The sequence below is a fragment of the Petaurus breviceps genome, unplaced genomic scaffold, assembly GCF_028583685.1.
Source record: "Petaurus breviceps papuanus isolate PSGF00001 unplaced genomic scaffold, PetGlider_PUasm1.0 90823, whole genome shotgun sequence".
NCBI classification, from domain to species: Eukaryota; Metazoa; Chordata; class Mammalia; order Diprotodontia; family Petauridae; genus Petaurus; species Petaurus breviceps.
The window spans coordinates 11,695,791-11,706,320 of NW_027187352.1; the positions used below are offsets into that span (position 1 = coordinate 11,695,791).

General features: G+C 37.4%; 1 pseudogene; it reads right to left on the reverse strand.

The window, feature by feature from the left end:
* Window positions 1-1,973: 1,973 nt before the first annotated feature.
* LOC138148387 (charged multivesicular body protein 1B2-like) lies at window positions 1,974-2,517 on the reverse strand (annotated as a pseudogene).
* Between the last annotated feature and the right edge of the window lie 8,013 nt (window positions 2,518-10,530).

Below are 10,530 nucleotides of genomic sequence, written 5' to 3' on the forward strand. Positions count from 1 at the left end.
TTTTGGTCTGTGATAATTCTCTTCTCTGGCTCCCTAGAATATTTCAATAGAAACAAACATACCAATTGCTTCCACACAAAGAAAAAAAAGTATCACTCATTTAACAAAATGCAGGTTTGTCCACATGGAGATGGAAACATCCTGGTCACATACCAAGAAACTTGTCTACATGGGGTCTAGTGCTCAACAAACAACAGAGTTATTTCTTATTTCATTTCTTGTTCATATATTTTTCATTCAAACACACTTTTATCCACAGTTGAAAATACTTTGGATGAATGGCAAATACTTGGCTAAGAAAGGTCTAGCAAAAGTTTATTGTAAGTGCACTTCCAATGCCTTTGTGACTCGACAACAAGGAGAGTCAATCCTCAAGAAAACTTTCTTATTTGTAAAAAACAAAACAAAACAAGACAAAACAACAAAAACAAGGTCAGTGATGGAATTCTTTTATGAGGAAATCTTTCATTGGGAGAATAAACTCCGTCCCGCCTGCCAATCATGGTATTTATTCAACTTCCATTTATATACTTGCCACAATGTACTAGTAACTAACTGTTCTGCTGCCATTTTGTGACTGCGAAATTAAAACATCACAACTACATGTTAAAATGGCACCTTTTAGTAATCTAAACCGGTCATTTTAAAAGGCTGAATGGACACTTGGGCAACAAAATTCAGTGATTCATGTCCCTCCAACTCCTACCCAAAATACCCTCAAATTATTTTAACTTCCATTTGAATGTCAATTTTTTACATTTGTTTACATTGTTGTTACAGTGTTTACATTGCTTGTATGGTCCAACTTAAAATCTCCTGATCCACTTAAGATTCCCACTAAGTAATGAGGTGCTACTTTAAGACATGCCAGACTAACACATTTGGTTTAAAGGATAGCACTACTGATTTTTTTGTTCTTGCAATTCTTGTTTAAAACAAAACAACGGGTCAGGGTTTTCCCCAAATGAATCAATAAGAGTACTTGGAAATGTGCACAGTAAGAGTTCCATATGAATTAACATGAAAATATTGGCTAATAAAAATTGTCCACCAGGACAATTTCTCAATTTTATCATTTAATTGGAGAGAGAAGTATGGAATTCCAAATATGGTTGTGAGTTAGCCACCAGATCTTGCAAACAGCAAAAGTGAATGAGTTTTAATATCTCCTGAAAATAAAGTAATATGTCATTTTTTCCAGGTGATTATGCATGAAGATGGTCATCTCATGAAAATTTTAGGGAACACACATACACACACAATAGAAGTCAGAAGTCAGAATATAATGTGAAAATGCCTATGGTAATCTAAGTTTAAAATATGAAAACAGACTAAAAGCAGACCAACAGACACAAAACCGTTCATCTCCAAATGGGGAATGATGTATATTGGGCTATGTGATCAAATGAGAGGGATTCCCTTGCCTTATTCTATTCCTACTTTTTTTTGTACATATTATCTCAGTTCTGCAGAGATGAAAGAACATGGGATTTAAAATGTTTTAATTTAGTAACTACTGATTCTAAATGGGATGAGGTATTGTGGCACTAGAATTTTGACTCAATGTTTAATGAAGATATTTCAAACAGAATGAGTTAAACTCTAGTTTCAACCTAAGACACTTGTAAAAGACATCTATCACATTTCAATCCATATTGTTCAGAATTAAAAAGTCTAGTTAGAGGGCAAGGTCCCTCAAATTTCTTATTATATTATTCTAATAAAAGACTATTTGAACATTTATACACATGTATATACACATGAACATTTATACATATGTATATACACATGCACAGACATACACACATATGTATGAACACGTGTACATGCATGTATGCATATGCACGTATATATATGGAATTGCGTATATGGGCACGCACATATAGCCCACAGACACATGTTTGCACACTGATACACACACATAGGACATTTCAGAGGTAGGTGTAGTGAATAGCAGCGTCAAGTTCTTTGTGTTACACTTGATCACAGAGGCAGGTCAGTCCCTGTGATAGTTTGTCCTGTTCTGTCAAAGCCATGCTTGTGCCCACAGAACCAGTTTGACCGTGTGGGAGCTCCATGCTGAGATTAAGGCCTGTTTCTTCTGCCATTTCTTGAAGAAGAATATCTACTTGTCTTTGTGTAGGTATTAGTGTTGTACTTCTCATAGTATTTGCTATTTTTAAGCCAGATATCTTCTCAACATTCATGCTCCTCAATGGCGCATCCGTAGACTTAACTGCATCTGACAGTGATTGAGTTGCTTTCCCCATTGTCACAGTTGCCTGAACTCTAGCTGCTATAGCATCTACCCAAGCATTCATTCTCAAGAAATTAATAGCTTGTTTTTTTTCTGACAGATTTTCAGCATGTAGCCATGTAACTTTTGATTGGCCTTCTGAATGGCCTTTTTAATCTTGGTCTCTCAGTTTTTTCTTCTTTATCACATTTTTGGGCATTCCTATTAAACTCTTTTGCAGCTAACTTCATGTTAAATAGGTGTTTTTCCATGTTTTACATGGTTCTGCCATTTCTCCTGGGGGTGTTGGTGGGTGGCTATGGGGGTGCTGGAGTTATGTGGGTTTTAGGCTGAAAATCACCACAGCTCCTGCACTCCCTCTTGCACAGAGCTAACTCCCCATATCCCCATAATTTTTAAAGCAATTCTCCTACTAATGGACATGTATTTTTTGTTTTGTTTTGTTTACCACAAAGAGTACAATTATGTATATTTTGGCATTTATTGAAATTGTATATCTGTCTTTGACTTCCTTGAGATACATGCCTAATATTTAGTTTGCTGGTTGATAACAATTTAGGCTATTTTCTTGCAGAATTCCAAATTAAAATACATAACTGTTGTTGTATCAGTTCATAGCTTCCTTGATGTGTATGTCCCTATTCCTGTCATTTTATAGCTCTTCCAGTGTTGACTAGTTTCATCTTTTGTCATCTTTGCTTTTTTTTTCAGATTATGAGAATTTGTGTAAATTTGTATTTCTCTTACTAGTTGTGATTTGGGATGTTCATGGCAGGTGCACTTATAGTCTACAATTATTTTGAATTTTCTACATCCTCTGATAACCTACCTATTGGGGAAAAAACAGTCGGTATGGTATATTTATGTCAGTTCCCTATATTTTTATTAATATCAGACTTTTTGATACAAATACTTTTCCCATGTACTATTTCTCATTCAGTTCTGTCTTCACTAATTTTACAAGTATGAAAGCTTTTATTTTTTTTGTCAAAATTTTTTATCTTTTACATTTCACTCTATCTATTATTTGTTTAAAAGTTGGCCAGAGTGGTAAAAATACATGATTTTGTTCTCTTCCATTTTTTAAAATAGTACAACCTTTTAACTTAATGTCACAAATCCATATTGTGCTTAATTTATTATTTGGTGAAACATGTTGGCTTGAACTTAGGTTTTGCCAAACTGTTTTCTAGTCTTCTAGTTCTAATCAAAAAGAAAGTCCTATCCCCAGTTAATTTGTTTTTTATAATCGTGTACAAGGTCCTTTTGATATAAAATTGCTTCCATTTCTTGCTTTTCTAATCCATATCAAAGCTTTAGTTTTCTGTTTTCCAAAACTGTTACCAAGAAGTGCTTAGCAGACAAAATAGAAAGAACATTGTATCTGAAGCCGGAAGACCTAGGTTCAGTTCCTAACTCTGCTATTTATTACCAATCTGAACTGGAAAAAATCCTTGGATTTCATATGATTGGCAATTAAAACTTGGAAGGTGGGTCAGGGTCAGAGCCAAGATGGCGGTGCAGAAGCAGGCAAACTCCATGAACTCCCACCATAATCACCTCAAATACCTATAAATTATGCCTCTAAATAAATTTTAGAGCTACAGAACCCACAAAGTGACAGAGAGAAACAAATCTCTTTCTGAAGGCAGCCCAGCAGGCAGACAGGAAGGGTCCATCACAGCATGCTGGGAGCCAAGCCCAGCCATGCATGAGCCTGTGGTTTTAGCCCAAGGGTGGGCCCTACTAGCAGCAGCTGGAGTGGACTTCAGGAGAGTGGATCACCAACAGCTGTGGTGGTTTCCAGAATTATCAACCCATAAATGCCAAAGACAAAGTGAGAGGTCAGTGTGGAACTCTGTTGGAACTGGGGGTGGGGGGTGGGGAAGATGGAGGCATGGTCCGGCCCCTGCTCCTGGGGGCAAAAATTGATGGAGGCACTGTAGTCATGCAGCCTCCTCCACATGGCTACGTCAGAGCTCCTGGCCTGCAGATCATAGGGGGACTAAGTGACCATTCAGAGGGGTAATTACTCTTGCTTTAATCTGCTTGGATCTGAATCCCTGTCTTGGGTGGAGGTCCTGGGGTGTGTGACCAGTGAGTCAGAGCTTATGATGTCTGTAGAGAGGGTGCCCACGTAATAGCTATGAAAATCCAGTAATTTGGGACAAAGCTCTCCTCTCTGGAAGCAGAGTTCTACTGTGTCAAAGAGCTCAAAAGTCAAGTAATTGAGTGGCAACATGAACAAGCAAAGGAAACACACCAAACACAGCAATCAAACCTTAGTTTCTTTTTTGGGGGACAAAATGGATCAAAGCATGGAATCAGAGGAAGACATTGAAGTCAGAACTCCTGCACCAAAAGCTTCCAAAAAAATATGAATTGATTACAGGCCATGGAGGGGGTCAAGAAAATCAAGTAAGGGAAGTAGAGGAAAAATTTGGAAGGGACATGAGAATGATGCAAGAGAATCATGAAAAGAGAGTCAACAACCTGATTGAAGAGAATAACACCTTAAAAAAATAGACTAACTGAAATGGCAAAAGGGGCTCAAAAAGGCAATGAGGAGAAGAATGCCTTTTTTAGGTATTCAAATTAGGTAGCCAAATTTGCTAGATGGAAAAAGAATCTCGAAAACTCACTGAAGAGAATAATTCCTTCAGGATTAGATTGGAGCAAATGGAAGCTAATGACTTTATGAGAAATCAAGATACTATTAAATGGATCCAAACAAATGAAAAAATACAAGGCAATATGTGAAATATCTCCTTGGAAAAACCACTGACCTAGAAGTTAGATCCAGGAGAGATAATTTAAAAATTATTGGGCTACCTGAAAACCATGATTAAAGAAAGATTCTAGAAATCATCCTTCAAGAAATTCTCAATGAAAATTGCCCTGATATTTTGGAACCAGAGGGCAAAGTGGAAATTAAAATAATTCACTAATTACCTCTTGAAAAGGATCCCCCCCAAAAAACTCCTAGGAATGTTGTAGCCAGGTTCCAGAGTTCCCAGATAAAGAAGAAAATATTACAAGCAGCCAAGAAGAAACAATTTGAATATTGTGGAAATGAAATCAGGATAACACAAGAACTAGTACTTTCTACATTAAGGGATCAAAAGGCTTAGAATATGATATTCTGGGGGTCAAAGGAGCTAGGATTAAAACCAAAAATCACCTACATAGCAAAACTGAGTATAATGCTTTAGGGGAAAATATGGTCATTCAATGAAATAGAGGACTTTCAAGCATTCTTGATGAAAAAACCAGAATTGAATAGAAAATTTGACATTCAAATATAAGAAGCAAGAGAAACATGAGAAGGTAAACAGGGAAAAGAAATCCTAAGGAAGTTATCAAAGTTGAACTGTTTACATTCCTACATGGAAAAATGATCATTGCAACTTATGAAACTTTTCTCAGTATGAGGATAGTTGAAGGGAATATAAATGTATATATATATTTATATATACACACATACATACATACATATATGTGTCTATATAGGAGGGTATGTGTATGAATACATATGTGAGTGTGCATATATATATGTATACACGTATACATAGACAGAGGGCACAGGATCATTTGAATAGGAAGGGATGATATTTAAAAAATAAATTAAGAGGGGAGAAAGGAATATAGGAAGAGGAGATAGGGAGAGACAGAATAGGGAAATTATCTCATATAAAAGAGGCAGGGGAAAACTGTTACAATGGAGGGGAAGAACAGAAAGGCAAAAGGGAATGGGTCAGCCTCACTTTCATTGAATTTGCCTTGAGGAGGGAATAACATACACACTAAATTGGGTATCTTACCCTACAGGGAAGTAGTGGGGAAAGGAATAAGAGGTGGGATGATAGAAGGGAGGGCGGATTGGGGGGGGAGGGTAGTTAGAAGTACACACTTTTGAAAAGGGACAGGGTTAAAGTGGAAAATAGAACAAGTGGGGGGGTGGGATAGGATGGAGGGAAATATAGTCAGTCTTTCACAATATATCCACTATGGATAAGTTTTGTGGAACTATACATGTACAACCTATATTGAATTGCTTATCTTCCCAGTAAGGGTGGGTGACAAGGAAAAAAGGGAAAGAATCTGGAATTCAAAGTTTTAAAATCAAATGTTTAAAAAATCATCATCATCATCATCATCATCATTATTATTATTATTTACATGCAACTGGGAAATAAGATATGCAGGCACTGGGGTATGGAAATCCATCTTGCCCTACCAGAAAGTCGGAGGGGGGATGGGGGAGGATATAGGAGAGAGCAGATTGGGGGAGTGGGTATTCAGTGGGATCATTGTTTTGGGGTGGTGGGTAGGGGAAAGATGGGGAGAAAATTTGTAACTCAAAATATTGTGTTAATGAATGTTGTAAATCAAAAATAAATATAAAATTAAAAAAAACTTCGAAGGTGTCTATGGGTCATGTAGCTTAATCACCTCTTGATAGAGGCTTCATGGTTGAGAGCTGACACATTTGACACATACTAATGGATTACTCTAGGCACTTATCCTTTTCGTACTCTAGGGCAACTTTCTAAGACATTAAGTTGCAGAGAAGGTGGCTACCTGAACTCACACAGGGAATTTCCTCATCTGGAATTTCCCTATACCTATAAATCACAGGTCCAATCCCTCTCTTATTTCAGCAAGAGGTAGCTTGGCATAGTAGATAGGAGAGATGGCCTGGCCTCCGGTCCTACCTTTCCTTTCTTGTTAGACCTTACTCCTCACATCCTCTTTGATCTAGTGACACTGGCTTGCTAGCTGTTCCATGAATAAAACAGTCTGTCTCTCAGCTCTGGGCATTTTCTCTGGCTGTCTTCAATGCCTGGAATACTCTTCCTCCACAACATCAACTATTGACAAATCTGACTTTTTTAAGTCTGTGCTAAAATTATATCTTCTACAGGAAGCTTTTCACAGTTCTCCTTAATTCTAATGCCTTCCCTCTGTTAATTATCTCCAATTTATCCTGTATAAAGCTGTTTGAATATATTTCTTTGCATGTTTTCTCCCTCATTAGCTTCCCTGATCCTTGAGGGCAGGGAATGTTATTTGCCTCTTTCTGTATCCCCAGCACGATATTAATAAATATTGATTGAGTGATTGATTGACATAAATAGGAAGGTTGATTGCACTTGACCTCTCTATGCCCCAGGAAATTTTATAATACTGTAAGTTGCAAAGACAATGCTGACTTGAATTTGTGGAGGACATTTTTCACTGGGAACTTGCTAAACCTATGAAATCATAGGTCTGGTTTATTAAAAACAAAAAAGAGTATGATACAGTTTGATGACCAACTATATGGCATAGTCTGATATCTGGAAACCTAAGTCCCTTTCATCTATACTTTTTTTCCCCTCATTATTTCCCTTGAGATTTTAGACATTTTGTTCTTCAAAATGAATCCTATTATTATTTTATCTTGCTCTGACTTTATTGGTATAGTACTGAATCTATAAATCTTCTTTCTCTTTTTAGCCAGTCCTTTGCCCCTGTTACTAATTTTGCTAACTCTAGTTGGATGGATCTTTCCCCATAGCTTGTATCCCTCATCATCCCAAATTTCATAATTGTCTTTAATTATTTATTTCTCTTTTAACCTACTACTTCACATGTTTTTTCTTCTTATGATGATGTAACATAAGTATGTATTTTAAAAAACATCCCTTCCTTCTCCAACTTCATAGCTTAATTAATATTTCTTTTTGAGACTACCCCTTTCCAAAAAGTTTTTATTTATTGTGTCTTCCTGCTTATTTTTTCAATTTCTATCCTGTTCCCAATTCTTCTCTCCCATTCATGTGTTAATTTTCTTACATGTCCCTTCTTTCCTCTGTCTCTCATGACTTCTGGACTTCTAAACTTGAACTTCATTCTCTTTCCTATTTTTACATCAATACATTTATAGATCTGAGCACTCTCCCTGTGCCTTTCTTTTTGTTTAATTTTTACTGGGGCTGTCTGCTATGCCCCACTCCTAAAATTATCAATTTGTGAAGGAAGCAGCACCATTTTGGGGGACATTCTATATTTTGAGTCAGAGGGTCTAATTCCTATGGCCAATATGTCTCATTTCTGAAATTCTACATCTTACATTCTAGGTTTTTCTACCATGATGTTTGTTTTACTTAATTCTGATTTAGGGTCTTTGATTTCCTACCTAATTTCCATTCTAATCTCTTCTTTTAAAAGTTTTATCTACTTCTTTCATCATTCTGGAAACTCATACTTCTCCTAAGATCTCTATAGAATCTTTGGAATTCTCTATTTTCATTGGAGTTTTGGAGTTCATATTCTTTCATGGCAGATTATTTATTCAATATGTTGTTACTTTTAAAATGACTCAATTTTCTGTCATAATGAATTTCACTCTTGGGTCATGTTATGGGAATGTGAATTTAATATCTTCCCTGCCCCTAGGCCCTTTGATCAATAGGCTTAAGTGCACCTGGAGCCTGTGGGGGGAGGCTTGATTTCTGGGAATGCTTTTTGATTGGGCAGTGGGTGAAGAGGGTTGTTACATTCTCTGAACCAGGAGAAGGCTATATAAACCCGGATGTGAGGCTTTGATTTGGGGCTCACTTTGAGATATGTTTTGTGATTTGACTAGATGAGACTCTGGGTAGCCCCCGCCTTTGAAAACCCAGATGTTAGTGCTTCCCACTCTGGTAACTGTGACTGGGTATGGATGTAATGGTCAGACTGTTAGAGGCCTGTCTCTTTGATCTGTTTCTCTGTAGTCTTGTAACTTCTCCTTGTAACTTGTTTGTATTCTCACAAGTTCGGGGTGCTGACCTTTTTCCCTGAACTAGGTAAATGACATATGTTTGATTAAAGTAAGCTTGTTAACCCATTTTGAGTTGCATTCCTTTAGAAAAGCAGATCTAAGAACCTATGTTTGCAGCCACCCTGGAGATGCTGGGGTGCTTGCTGCTACAGGTCATCTGCTAGACCTATAACCAGACATTTTCTTTTCGACATTTTGTCCAACAAACACTCATACTGGTAGTGGCTGAATCTGAATCCAGTACTACTTCACTCTAAGACCAGCATCCACTATGCAGTAACTTTTCAGTCCAACTTCAGTATTTATTTAAAATATAAAATTATGTAGGGAGCCTTAAAATTTTTATTTTTCAGGGTATCTAGGTGGCTCAGTGAGTAGAGAGCTGGCCCTGGAGTCAGGAGGACCTGAGTTTGGATCCAGCCTCAGACACTTAAACACACACATACAAAAAAAACTAGCTGTGTGACCTTGGGCAAGTTACTTAACCCCAATTGCCCTCCAAAAAAGCAAAAAAAAAATTTTTTTTAACTTTTCTTTCCTTTTCTTCTCCCTTCTTGTTGTTGGAGTTGTAATCTGGCACAGAATGGTGTCTTTGATGCTAAAATAACCTCTTGGGTGTCTACCACACACACAAATAGATATCTTCCACTTTCTTTCTGCAGTCTTACTTCCAAAGTTGGGCACCAACAGACATAGACAAAAACAAGCGTTGAGTTGGGCTGCCTATTTCTCTACTTTAACAACAAGCCCACATTTTAGTACATACTTAGAAAACAATCCTCACAGGAACACAGTATCTCTTAATTAATCATTAAAAAAAGAAGAAAGAAAAATGCAAATAGTCTTCTATTGACTCTTGTCCTCCATTCTTTCTTATCTGTGCAAGTTTTCAGCAGGTAAGTCTCAGCAGTAGCAAAAACCCAAAGGTAAACCTTGACCAGGGGCTGGTTTGACATGGATGAACAAAAGCAGCATAACTCCTTAACAAGCCATCCTCAAATTACAGGCCTGTCACCATAGCATCCTGCAAAGGATCAGCACCTTCCCCTGTTCCTGACAGACACAGGCCTGTGTGTGAGAGACCTGATCAATATACCAGTTGACCAAACGTCTGGTTAATAATGAGACTGACACCTCGCAACACTTTGTTTGAAGACAAGGAAATAAGGGGAAATTTTCACTAATCCTTTTCTCCCAGCCTCCTTGGCAAAGCTGGTACCATCTTGTGGTATAGGGGAGAAAACCCTGCATTTAGAGACAGAAAACCTGGGTTTGAGTTCTCAGATCTGTCCTTTACCAAAGCCTCTGGACATCCAGGCATGATAAATGTTCTAAGTATCAATTTCCAGCTTCACAGAATAATATAATAGAGGATGCCAGGTGATACAGGCTTAGACATAGAGTGATGAACTTGAAGTCATGGGGCCAGAGTTCAAATGCTGACTCTGTTCTTTACAAAAGGATC